Here is a 13,904-nt window from a genome sequence, read left to right on the forward strand (position 1 = left end):
GATGTTGTGAACTTACAGTGACACTCATACAAGTTACCACGTGCTGTGTGATGAAGATAGCACACTCACTTGATTGTACTGCCTAATGCACTTAAGAGTTTATATTACACAGGAAAGGTCACACACACACACACTCAAATGATTGTATTACTTAATGTGCATGTAATGGTTCATATTACACGGAAGCACGAGGGACTGTGTTCATATTACACAGGAGCACAAGGGACTGTAGCATGTAAGTCCTCAGAGATCACGTTTTTAAAAAATAGAGTGAGAGCGATTCCGGAAATACTGGTGGCAGATTCCAGTTTGAGCCGGAACAAAGGCAAAATCTGCTACCAGTAAAAACGGATCGAAATGGGAAGGACTACAGAAATGGGTGGAGATCTCTTCGACCTCCACCAGCATATAAGCCAGAGCGCCGAAAGCAGGTGGTCAGTCATCCTCCGGAGGCTGACTCGCGAGTTTGTCTGTGTTGTTGCCTGTGAACACAATAAACTCGACTGCACCAGATTCTGCCTATCTCCAGTGTTTTTCTAAGTACCTGCCAGCCGAACCTAAGATACTGAATTGACAACAGAAGACATTTTAGAAGAAACAAGGAGGACAGGGTCGGGAGCCGCCAGGCCCAATTCCAGGCACCGATTTTTGTCACTTCAAGTGGCGAGCCGAGCCAGGAGGCAAGGAAGGTCGAAGCCAGAGATCGGGAGCACTGGGCTGTACGTCAGACACACAGGTGGCGCCACCAAATAAGGTAAGCAGAGCCTTTTTCTGTTTAAAACCGGGTGCGTCTGGGGTGCAGTGCTCGGAGCCGCCCAGGTCAAAGGTATTTGACAAATTCCTCTCCTAAAGAACCTAGTTATATAATGTACTGATTAGAGAAATATCACTGAAAAAGCAACTAACATCACTGGAGACGGGTAATTCCGCTGCAATAAGGTGTGATCGTGGAGCGGAAAGAGTGAATGTGTGTGTGTGTTGCACAAATAATAACCAATGAGGTACAGGCAATAAGGTAGTAAGAGTATTTAAAGTATTAAAGAGACAAAAGTGCACAATAAGAGAAGAAAAGAGTCAGAGATACTCAAAAGCATACACGTGGTTACCACTGCCGAAACTTGCCAACACTCCCTTTAGCCTGTAGGGGCGGGGGCCAGCCGGCAGGTTTGCGCGGGCGGAATGCTAAGCAAATCCGCGGATACCGCTGTTGGCTTGCCTAGTACACCTTTAAGCCTATAAAAGGAGGGTGTGTCTAGGGGAGACATCAGGACTGCATAGGCGGTTTGCTATAAAGAAGAATAAGTGAATAAAAGGTCTAAAAAGCTTCTGTGGATACCGCTGTTTTGAGGAAAGTGACCTCCCAGCCAAGAAGGAGGGGGAGTCACTGTAGACAAAACGGGACTGAACGGGCAGAAAGCCAAAAAAGTGAAGTTAAAAAGCTCCTGTGGATACCGCTGTTTAGGGGGAGACCTCTTAGCCAAGAGAGCAGGGGAGCCACCTCAGAAAACAGGTCTGAACAGGCAGGAAGCTAAGAAAAGGAAAAAGAAAAAACAAAAAAAGTTAACTGATCGATCTAAGTGTAAAAACTGTAATATATCTAAAAGTAATCTGTAAAATAGTTTAAACATAATCCTTGAAGTCGTTGTGCATGTCATCTATATAGTGTTGTAAATATAGTAATCTATAGAGGAAATTGTAAAATTGTAGATGTAGGAAAGTGTTGGATAAGATTATGCATGAAGAAAATTGGCAAACCATTTGGTAACGGACTGAATAGAATTAAAAAGATGGGGGCAAGTAGGCAACAGAGATCTAATTAAGTTGTCGAATAAATCAAATAAACAGGCTGCATGGTTGCAACATTGTGTTAAAGGAAAATTAATAGGGCAAACACATAGAGTCACTACTAACAGCTAAAAGGTGAGGGCAAACACAATTCACAGAAGCATCTAAAAATAGATGGAAGACGGGGAAATCATTGAGGACGAAATTTGGGGAGAAGAACACTGTCTAACAGAGGGCCCTGTAGAATATAGCGGAGTGCGCACACACTTTTGGTTAGAACAGAGCTACATAGATAGCGAAGGGGCTGAGCATTGGCAAGACGAACAAGAGATCAAACAAAAACTCTGGCAAATCACTAAATTTGTTAATTTGAAGAGAGTAAAGGAGGAGTATCCAGGGGCCCCGTGGGAAGCGATTTTGCGAAGGCTGTGGGTTCCTTATTCACTAAATCCACTACTACAGAGTCTGTGTGACAATTACCAGAACGCACCAGTAGCCACACTTCCTCTGCACCAAATACGCATACAAAGTCCAGCAGGAGGGGAAATATACAATCCACGGCTGCAAATTGTCATTGTGCCCAGAAAAGTTGAGTGGGAAACAGGTAAATTTGGGTGTCTAGGTAAACAGAAACCCCAAGAGGACGGGTCCTGTAACTTAGAGTACAACACTTATAGAGAAAGGAAATACAAAACTGCCATAACAGTAGGGAAAATAGTGGTGTTAATACGCACAACAGAAACAGACGAACAACCAGAAATCCCAAGAGCTAGTACAGTAAAACAAGGCTTCATGGGAGCCAACCAGGGAAAAATGAAAGAAGGGGTTTTGACCCCGATAGAAATGGTAATGAAACAACACCCAAGTCGAGCAAAGCGCATTCAGCGCTGTGTGACCAAATGGCACAAAAGAACATCAGGGAAGAATCACTGGCCTATGGATGGTACCTTCAATTTGGTAGAGTCAGAATTAAGACACATTGAAGCTCAAGACACCAAGGCAAGCTACAAACTAAAAAACAAGAGAGCCAAAGAAAGAGAAGTGCTAGGATGGTTTAGACAAACTGGAACAAGAATGATGGCGCAGCTGGAGGAAAGAGACAAAGAGCACCAGACACAGGAAGAAGTAACGCCCACAGCACCACCCCCACCCATACCACCACCGCCCCCATACCTACAGGAGCCAACACAGCCAGCAATGGGACAGTACGCACTGAGAGGCTCAGAAGGTACGGAAATGGAGGGCCAATTAGAAGGGAGATTCACAGTGACCCTGACAAAAAATAATAAGCAGGGACCCAATAGGAGGGGGCTACAGGGACCGAGGAAGAAATTAAAACTGGAAACAGAACCTCTCTCAGAAACAGAGAGCACTGATGGGTCAACAAGTGACGAGGGGGATGGAGAGCTCACTGAGAGTGAAACTGAACAACCTCCAATGATATACAAACATCGTAGTAGAAGGAGCAGTGACTGCACCGGAACTACAGCCAGAGATCCGACAGACAGCGCCAGTAATGAAGGCTCTCGCTCCACTGAAGAACAAACACCACCTGCGGAACGCAAAGAAAGAGGGAGGCAGAAGCAGGTGAAAAACAGAAGCAAAGCTCACCATAAAAGCTGTTCGAGCCTCTCCACGGAGAAACCTGGCTCCCCCGCAACAGAATTGCGTAAGAAAAAAGGAAAAATTGAGGAATTGAAACCCAGGCCCATGAGTACCTTTGGTTACGAGCACTGGTGACAGATGTTGGAATGGGAGACAAAGAACCGCCAGATGCGCGAGGAAGAAGAATGCCGAAGGTCAACTACCATTGACCCACCACCATATCCAGACCCACCGATGGAAAGTGAGCCACACAATGAAAGTGATCACAGTCTCCAAGGACACACCCCCAGAGGCGCGTCACTGATCGACACCCGAGGACAGGAGCTGCTTAAAGAGCTGGAAGGGATCAGCCAGAGAACTGAAGGCAGACTGCAGCATATGAGTCAACTATTGGACACAATACAGGAACAGCAGTTAAAAGAAGAGGGTCTCCAGCAGGAGCCAGAGGAGCCTCAAGCCAGCCCTACCACAGAGCACATCACCTTGACACTCCAAGGTATAATGAAATCAAACAAAACACAGCCCAAAGAGTTACGGGACACCAACAGACGACCAACAACAGACAACAGAGCTCAGAGTCAAGGAGGCATGAAATTGAGAGGAGGAAAAGTCCTCGGAGAGACTGAGGATCTCCTATATCTGTTTGATAAGGAAGGTAACAGAACCACCATGTGTCCCCTTATAACACAACCTAATGGACAAAGGCAGTACGAGCCCTGGCCTTTCATGGACATGATAGGCCTGGCTGAGCGCCTACCAGCACTCACCGATGGCGCAGATAAATGGATAATGGCTCTAGAGGAGACAACAGCCGGAATACAGCTAGCCTTGGGAGATGTCAAAGCTCTGCTCACCTATGTGGCCGGAAAGCAAACCACCCAGGAAATATTCACAGAAGCCAATGTGGGAGCGGCTATTGGAAACAATTACAGCGACGATATGGACTTTGGGCAGTGCCGCTCCAAGGTGTGGCGCCAACTGAGAAAACACTACCCGGCAAAGAGAGACCCATCCAAGTTGGAAGGGGAGACTTGGGAGAAAACGAATGTCCCTCTAAGTTCCTACACACCTTCCAAAAGAAGTGGAAAGAAGAAACAGGAGAAGCATGGAATGCCAATAAAACCACTCAAAGCCTGTTCAAAATGATGGTTAAGAAGGCCATGCTGGAGAGTGTACAGCGACGTTTGGAGGATGTGGTAGGACTAATGAAAATGGACTGGCCACTGTTCTCAGAACACATTGTCCACCATGTTGAACTTTATAGAAAAGACAGAAATAAAAAGGATGAAGAAGACAAACAACTAGTCAACAAATTGACTCAGCTGCAGCTGGGAGAACTGAGCAAGCTGGCCCCAACGCAACAGGAAATGACACCGCTGCCAACGCCACACATCACCATTATTATTACCAGCAAATACCAAGAGGCAGTGGCAACCAGCGAACCCCCAGAGGGCGGGGCCGTGGGGGACCCAGAGGAAATGCACCGTTTACAACCTTCAGGGGAGGATGGAAAGGGGGCAGAAACTATGTACCAGGAAACCAACATGTCTTCCAGGACGCACCCAACCAGCAACCAGGCCCTCCACACGTAAGAGCAGGCTACCCAGGAGCCAACCCAGCTCTACCTGACAATCAATGCTGGGGGTGTGGTCAACCAGGCCATATACGGGCCCAATGTCCTAGTAACCCATGGGACGGTCCAGCACAGAACTGGCCCAACATGGAACAACCACACCTCTGGTAGGGGTGCCCAGAGGAGCCTGAGGGGGAACTAATGTCACCAGCTATATCGCTACAATCACATGATGAACCAATCATACCTGTTGTCATCCATGACCGAGAGTATTCATTTATGGTAGACACAGGTGCCACATATTCATGCATTGGAAAAGAAGGCTCCAGGTTCCCCCTCTCCACGTCATCGATAAAAACAATAGGCTTCACAGGTAAACAGCCATTGGCGTATTATAGTACTAAACTGGACAACATCGAGGCTGGCCTGCCACCCTGCTATCAGGGACTGGCAGCCGCTGTTTTTGCCTTTCAGAAAGCCTCATCGCTGACCATGGGACATCCTGTGACGCTGTACACTTCCCACCAAATTCGTGCACTACTGACTAGTCCATGATTCATCTTAACACAAGCCAGACGCACGGGCTATGAGGTAATCCTATCAGCCCCTGAACTCAATATTCAGCGCTGCACCGTCATTAACCCCGCCACTAAACTGATTTTACCAACAGAAGGTACTCCACACGACTGCATTAATGACACAAAGAAGTTTATGCGGGTCAGAGAAGACTTGCATAATCAGCCAATTCCTGCTGACCTCACATTGTTCGTGGATGGCTCATGTTTTCGTGACGCCACTGGTAGCCATGCAGGCTACGGGATTGTTCAGCTCAAAAATGACGACCACACCTTTGACACATTACAGGCACGTAAGCTTGCTCAGCCCTGCTCAGCCCAACTCGCAGAGATAAAAGCGTTGACAGAAGCATGTAAATTAGCTGAAGGAAAATCGCTAAACGTCTACACGGACTCAGCATATGCCTATGGCGTGTGCCATGTTCACGCTAACATTTGGAAACAAAGAGGATTTCGCAGAGCTGATGGCACCCCTGTAACTCATGGAGCTGCCATCCTCGATCTGTTAGAAGCCATGTTGCTTCCCACAGCCCTAGCTGTCATTAAATGTCCAGCCCACCAAAAGACCGACACATTGATAGCTACAGGCACCAGATTCTGCCTATCTCCAGTGTTTTTCTAAGTACCTGCCAGCCGAACCTAAGATACTGAATTGACAACAGAAGACATTTTAGAAGAAACAAGGAGGACAGGGTTGGGAGCCGCCAGGCCCAATTCCAGGCACCGATTTTTGTCACTTCAATACTCAGTGTTTTTGAGGTCAGTGCATTCCAGAACTGAACCTAACAGCCTCTGGCATGGACCTTTATACCCAGTCTCTCTCTTTCTCTCACTCAGTTTCTTAAGTTTTTAACCAATCATATGTGTAAAACTACTATTGTTTTTTTTAATTCACATATGTCACAACATCATTTTTTACCTCATCTGACCCCTGGAAGCTCCCTCAGACCGGTTAAAACCGGCTGAGTAGGATGTTTACATCTTTTACCAAAAAGGGCCAACCTCAGCAGTTTTCTTTTACTATGATCTTACCTGCCCCTCTTTCATGCATCCCAATTATCTAGGTCAGAGCGAGTGTGTATGGGTGCAGGTGCTTGGACCTGCCTTCGGAAGTAGCTGCTGTTAAGTCATTTTTTTTTTTTTTTTTTTACCAGAGCAGAGGAGTTAATCATCCATGTGATGTAAGTCCCCAGAAACTTAAAGCTGGTGACTCTCTCCACTTCCTCTCCCCTGATGGTTAGGGGAGGATGGTCCTCATGATGTCTCCTGAAGTCAATAATGATTTCTTTTGTCTTTTATGCAGTGTGGTCATTGATTATTGTCCATGCACCAGTCTGTCAGCCTGTCTATTTCCTCTCTGTACTGTGTTTCATTGTTTTGTTTTTAAAAGTCCCACCACTGTTGTACTGTCTGCAAATTTGATGATTGTGTTTGTGGGGTACGTAGGAGTGCAGTCAAATGTGTACAGTGACTACAGCATGGGACTCAGAGCACAACCCTATGGTGCCCCAGCGCTGAGGGTCAGGCTGGGAGAGAGAAGTGTGCCAAGTCTGTCTGTCTATGGATTTGGGAAAGAAGTCTTTGATCCGCATACACAGAATGCTATTGAGACCCAGGCCATGCAGTTTGGTGACCAGCCTGCTGGGGACAATGGTATTTGATGCCAAGCTGTAATCAGTAAAAAGCATTCTCACATATGTCCCCTTCTGGTCAAGGTGTGAGAGTGCCTTTAGAGGGCAGTGGCAATAGTATCCTCTGTGGATTGGTGTGCTCTGCAGGCATATTGGTGCTGATCAAGGTTGGCAGGGAGGCTGGATTTGATATGTTTTAAGACCAGTTTCTCAAAACATTTTGTGATAATGGGGAAAAGTGCTATCAGTCTGTAATCAATCAATTACAATCAGTGAAGTAAGGTTCAATAAATCTATGTAAGGGGAACACTGGGTTACTGTATGAAGCACGTGCATGGTGGGAAGGGCTTAGGACAGAAAGGGGAGAGCTGCAGGTGTTTTTTGTTGTTGTTTTTTTAATTCAAAAACTGAAATCAAACTAAAACTAAGTGGTGCTGAGGAAATATAAACCAAGATTCTGTTCCTGAGTTGCCTAATTCTCACCTCATATGTTTTAAGAAATATGTTTTAGGTACTATTTAACTGTAAGAGATTGAGGTGGTTGGAATGAAGTTAAAGATGGAACATGCTTTTCAACATTTTAAGCAAGATCAGTGTATTATTTTTGTTTTGTACAAATTAAAGGAAAAAAAGAGGAAAGGAGCATCAGACAACTTTTACCAGGGTCTAAAACCATAATTGGTTTGTTATGACTATGGGTTAATCACAGTCATTGTTAGGAAAGGCCAGGTGGTGCAAATTTCAAAGCTTTATAAATACTCTGACTCCTGAAACCTTGTTCATACAACCAGCAGTCATGGGCTCTGCTAAACAGCTGCCAAGCACTCTGAAAACTAAAATAACTGATGCCCACAAAGCAGGAGAAGACTATTACCCCCAATTTCCACATACGCACTGCAAAGCAGATACGCTCCCATTCTACTGAACAGCTTCATTTCCACAGCGCGTGCAGCGTAGCGTCTCTGGAGCATCCTAGAAGCACCACGGTGCTCCGTTTCGTTGGAGATACGAGCCAGGTCTATTTTTCAATGACTGCGCGTCCATAGCACGTCAAGCCATGAAGCTCAGATCGCACCAAACCAGAAACGGAACACACACAGCATCCGGTAAATTTCAAAGTACAACACAATGCACGGACTACGGATTGTAAACTCTCAATTTTTTTTAAAAATCACGTCACATTCTGTCGCACAAGTTGTCAGTCATTGCGAGGGTCTGAGGAAAGATGGACGAGGAGAAACTCATAGTTGAAGTGGAAAACCATAGTATTTTGTATGACACTACACATCCTTTCTACAAGGATAAAAGCCGAAAGGAGAAGACATGGTGTGAAATTGCAGGATTTATGGAAGGGAATGGTGCTTTTTATCGCGTGATTTTGCAGTTCCTATATCTGAGCTTGCGGCTTCGCTATGCAGCGCACCAGAAACGCATCCAGTGGGCGAGGGTATGCGCCGTCGCTCCAGATCCGCGGTGCTGCGCAGTGCAGCGCATACCGATTATGTGGAAATTGGGAGTTAGAGGATGGCAAAGTATTTTCAGGTTGCTGTTTCCTCAGTTTGAAATGCAATTAAGAAATGGCAGTTAACAGGAACTGTGAACGTCAAGTTGAGGTCTGGAAGACCAAGAAAACTATATAGAACTGCTCGTAGAATTGTTGGAAAGGTAAATCCAAACCCATGATGTGGAAACTACTGGATGTTGGTGCAATTCACATCCCACACCATTTACACACACACACACGCACGCACGCAGTCATGCACAGTTTCCTCCCACAGGCCGTTAGCATGCTTGAAAGCTATTCCATGCACCTTATACATACTGCACAGCACTGCACATGGTCACTTTAAAATGCCAATTGTCACTTTTTCTAAAAATGGTCACTGCTGATGTGTTAGTGTCATACTGGACTTTTAGTTGTGATTTATTGCTGGATAGTTAGAGTTTTATTGTATTTTACTGATAACTATTTTTATGGTATTAGTATTTATTAATTCAGTGTTGAAACGACCACCACTGTTTCGTTTTACCTGCATTAGTGTTGTATGTTGGTGAGATGACAATTACAGCCAGACTTGATTTAATTTGATTTATTTCTTGCTTTTAAGGTCAGATCAGCATCTTGCAAAATGTATGTCTGCAGCCTCTTGTCTCATGACTCCAGGCTGCAGCCATTTAGTCCACGCCCACTCGCAGGAGGGAAGCCGTCTCCGTGTACTGTACAAGGACGTAACCCCGCACCTGCAGCTGGCGGAACGGGAGGATGTAATCCAGGGAGGTAGAGTGTCGGTTCGGCTCCACTGACTGAAAATATTTTTTCCAGCAGATGTTTTAGTTACAACATGATTGAGCTAACTGGAGTAGGTTTATGTCGCTTTTAACAGATGATGTCCTGATGTAAGCTTTGCTGCTGCTGTTAGCTGTCCCTGTCAGCTGCAGCCACTGATGCTTTCTAGACATGCATATATATGCATATATACAGTACAGGCCAAAAGTTTGGACACACCTTCTCATTCAATGCATTTTCTTTATTTTCATGACTATTTACATTGTAGATTCTCACTGAAGGCATCAAAACTATGAATGAACACATGTGGAGTTATGTACTTAACAAAAAAAGGTGAAATAACTGAAAACATGTTTTATATTCTAGTTTCTTCAAAATAGCCACCCTTTGCTCTGATTACTGCTTTGCACACTCTTGGCATTCTCTCCATGAGCTTCAAGAGGTAGTCACCTGAAATGGTTTCCACTTCACAGGTGTGCCTTATCAGGGTTAATTAGTGGAATTTCTTGCTTTATCAATGGGGTTGGGACCATCAGTTGTGTTGTGCAGAAGTCAGGTTAATACACAGCCGACAGCCCTATTGGACAACTGTTAAAATTCATATTATGGCAAGAACCAATCAGCTAACTAAAGAAAAACAAGTTGCCATCATTACTTTAAGAAATGAAGGTCAGTCAGTCCGGAAAATTGCAAAAACTTTAAATGTGTCCCCAAGTGGAGTCGCTAAAACCATCAAGCGCTACAGCGAAACTGGCACACATGAGGACCGACCCAGGAAAGGAAGACCAAGAGTCACCTCTGCTTCTGAGGATAAGTTCATCCGAGTCACCAGCCTCAGAAATCGCAAGTTAACAGCAGCTCAGATCAGAGACCAGATGAATGCCACACAGAGTTCTAGCAGCAGACCCATCTCTAGAACAACTGTTAAGAGGAGACTGCGCGAATCAGGCCTTCATGGTCAAATAGCTGCTAGGAAACCACTGCTAAGGAGAGGCAACAAGCAGAAAAGATTTGTTTGGGCCAAGAAACACAAGGAATGGACATTAGACCAGTGGAAATCTGTGCTTTGGTCTGATGAGTCCAAATTTGAGATCTTTGGTTCCAACCGCCGTGTCTTTGTGAGACGCAGAAAAGGTGAACGGATGGATTCCACATGCCTGGTTCCCACTGTGAAGCATGGAGGAGGAGGTGTGATGGTGTGGGGTGTTTTGCTGGTGACACTGTTGGGGATTTATTCAAAATTGAAGGCACACTGAACCAGCATGGCTACCACAGCATCCTGCAGCGACATGCCATCCCATCCGGTTTGCGTTTAGTTGGACGATCATTTATTTTTCAACAGGACAATGACCCCAAACACACCTCCAGGCTGTGTAAGGGCTATTTGACCAAGAAGGAGAGTGATGGAGTACTGCGGCAGATGACCTGGCCTCCACAGTCACCGGACCTGAACCCAATGGAGATGGTTTGGGGTGAGCTGGACCGCAGAGTGAAGGCAAAGGGGCCAACAAGTGCTAAACACCTCTGGGAACTCCTTCAAGACTGTTGGAAAACCATTTCAGGTGACTACCTCTTGAAACTCATTGAGAGAATGCCAAGAATGTGCAAAGCAGTAATCAGAGCAAAGGGTGGCTATTTTGAAGAAACTAGAATATAAAACATGTTTTCAGTTATTTCACCTTTTTTTGTTAAGTACATAACTCCACATGTGTTCATTCATAGTTTTGATGCCTTCAGTGAGAATCTACAATGTAAATAGTCATGAAAATAAAGAAAACGCATTGAATGAGAAGGTGTGTCCAAACTTTTGGCCTGTACTGTAAATATATATATATATATATATATATACTAGCACCACCCACTACTACCTCAATAATAATGTAGAATAATCACCTTTTTGACAATGTCAACAAAAACTGAAAATGTAAAAGCTTTGTAAACGTAGAATGTGTGGCAGAGCTGTCATATTGGATTGTATTAGATTGCACAGGTGTACCTAATAAAGTGGCCAGTAAGCCCCACATTTTCACCACCAATCCATGCCGGCTCTGGGTCTCCCCTCAGCCCCCGGTTGCTCGGCAGCCTCAGCCTCTCTTCTTGCTCTCTCTTCTTCCAAAACCTGTAACTCTTCCTCTGTATATTCTGGCTTCTTCTCAACAAACTTGTTGTTTTGATGACAGGAGTAACTGCACTAAACATACTCTGTTTGAAATCACTCCGCCCAGCAAGTACTGTATGTCTGGAATGTAGTTCTGGCTGTGCATCTAGCTTCAAAACAACTCTGTCTCGTAATATTACATTCCTATTTCATAGCGTGGTGAATGTGTAAGCTACAAGTTGCCCACAAGAGCGTTTCGGAGTCATTTGATGGTGTATTTGATTAGTTTTCACCTCCATTTTGTGCGCCGAGCAGCAGGCAGCTCTGCCCCACTGATCTCAGAACAACAAGCGCTGATTATTAAAGGTAATGTACCTACTCATATGACTATAGGGATTACGGCAATAGGCGAATTTGCCAAAATGTCGAACTATCCCTTTAAGGCCCACCCACTAAATCCAGAACACAGAAACCTAGAAACACAGTTTGTGAAGCCTATCTCCACAAGTCAATTGTAAATGGTTGAAAAGCTTTTTTTTTTTTTTTTTTTACACATTTTGAGGAATACTTTTATGACCTATTTAATGTGTTTTGAAGAAAATAACAGAATTTGCTTTACACGGACTTTAAGGACTGATGTGTTGTTGTACTTAGTTAAGCACTGTAAGGGTGCCTATAATGCACTCACTCACTCTGTTATATTACATTGTACTGTGTGACAGAGGAAGTCACGTTTGCAATGCGCTGCACTGTGCATCAGAGGAAGTCCTTTTGAAACCACAGGCCTAGAAGGAACAACATCTGGAGGAAATATGAACAAAGAATGTTAATTGAGAAAGAATGTTGCTTTTAAATGCTTATTTTTTCATGTTACACATATCCATCTCATCTCTATCATAAAGCTGAGACTGAATAATTTTTTGTATTTCCACGTATTATTTTAATGGTTTTGTGGGGTTGAGCATGTAGAGCAGTATGTGTATGTGTGCTGCACTGTTGTTTATTCACAATCAATGCACATGCAGGTGATAAGGGAGTCAAACATCTCTACGTGGGGTTGATGGATAGAAAACTGTCTGTTTTGAATTTACTGAAAAACTGTCCATTGTGTCATCAAGAACTGGGCTTGAAAGGATATAAAAAGAGACAATTTTTGGGGATCAGGGCCTTCTTTCAGTGGGCTGCGGATGCCCTTGTCACTCTGAACAACACCTTTTCTGCCTTTTTAAAATTAATCGCTGGCAGGAAACTGAGTGTTAGATAGAACTGTTTAGCTTCCTTTGTGAAATTTATAGCTGGTGAAAGTTAACTGTCCATTTGATACACAAGTGCCAGAGCGGCTGATTTAAGACCGTTCCAAACAAGCCTGATGCTTTTTGGAAACAAGTCCTGTGGCCTGATGAAGTTAAAATAGAACTTTTTAGAATCAATGACCAACGGTATGTTTGGAGAAAAAAGGGTACAGAATTTCATGAAAAGAACACCTGTCCAACTGTTAAACACAGAGGTGGATCGATCATGTTTTGGGCTTGTGTTGCAGCCAGTGGCATGGGGAGCATTTCATGGGTAGAGGGAGGCATGGATTCAGTTAAATTAAAGTCTGGAAGCAAATGTCACACCATCTGTAAAAAAGTAGAAGATAAAGAGAGGATGGCTTCTACAACAGGACAATGATCTTAAGCACACCTCGAAATCCACAAGAGGAGCAAGCTAAAGGTTTGACCATGGCCCTCACAGTCCCCTGACCTAAACATCATTAAAAATCTGTGGATAGACCTCAAAAGAGCAGTGCCCATGCAAGACGGCCCAAGAATCTGACAGAACTAGAAGCCTTTTGCAGGAAGAATGGGTGAAAATGCCCCAAACAAGAACTTAAAGACTCTTAGCTGGCTACAAAAAGTGTTTAGAAGCTGTAAAACTTGCCAAAGGGGGCGCTACTAACTACTGATCATGCAGGGTGCCCAAACTTTTGCTTCAGGCCCTTTTCCTTTTTTTGTCATTTTGAAATTATAAAAGATTGAAATTAAAAAAGTATTCTTGCTTAAAATATTGAAGAAACATGTCATCTTTATAATTTTGCCTTTTGGAAATCAGTTAATCTTTTACTTGTTTAGTTATTCACAACAAACACAATTTTGACCAGTGGCTCCAAAACTTTTGCATGTCATGTATATCACCGGCCACTGGGGGCGTTTATTGGTCTGGTATGGTGCAGTGCATTCTGGTAGTAGGTTTTCTCCCTCTTGAACAAAAGCTTCCTTTTTCTTTTTTTCACTGGTCCCATAGCACCAGTTTCAAAAGTATTTGTGTCTCTCTACTTCACACACATCCTAGATTTATTAAAAGGCCA

General features: G+C 44.2%; 1 protein-coding gene across 1 annotated transcript in view; it reads right to left on the reverse strand.

Moving 5' to 3' along the window:
- Nucleotides 1-13,904, reverse strand: part of ttll12 (tubulin tyrosine ligase-like family, member 12) — a 72,458-nt gene that overhangs the window by 22,963 nt on the left and 35,591 nt on the right. The window lies entirely within an intron of this gene.

Source organism: Epinephelus fuscoguttatus, linkage group LG22 (assembly GCF_011397635.1).
Source record: "Epinephelus fuscoguttatus linkage group LG22, E.fuscoguttatus.final_Chr_v1".
NCBI lineage: Eukaryota > Metazoa > Chordata > Actinopteri > Perciformes > Serranidae > Epinephelus > Epinephelus fuscoguttatus.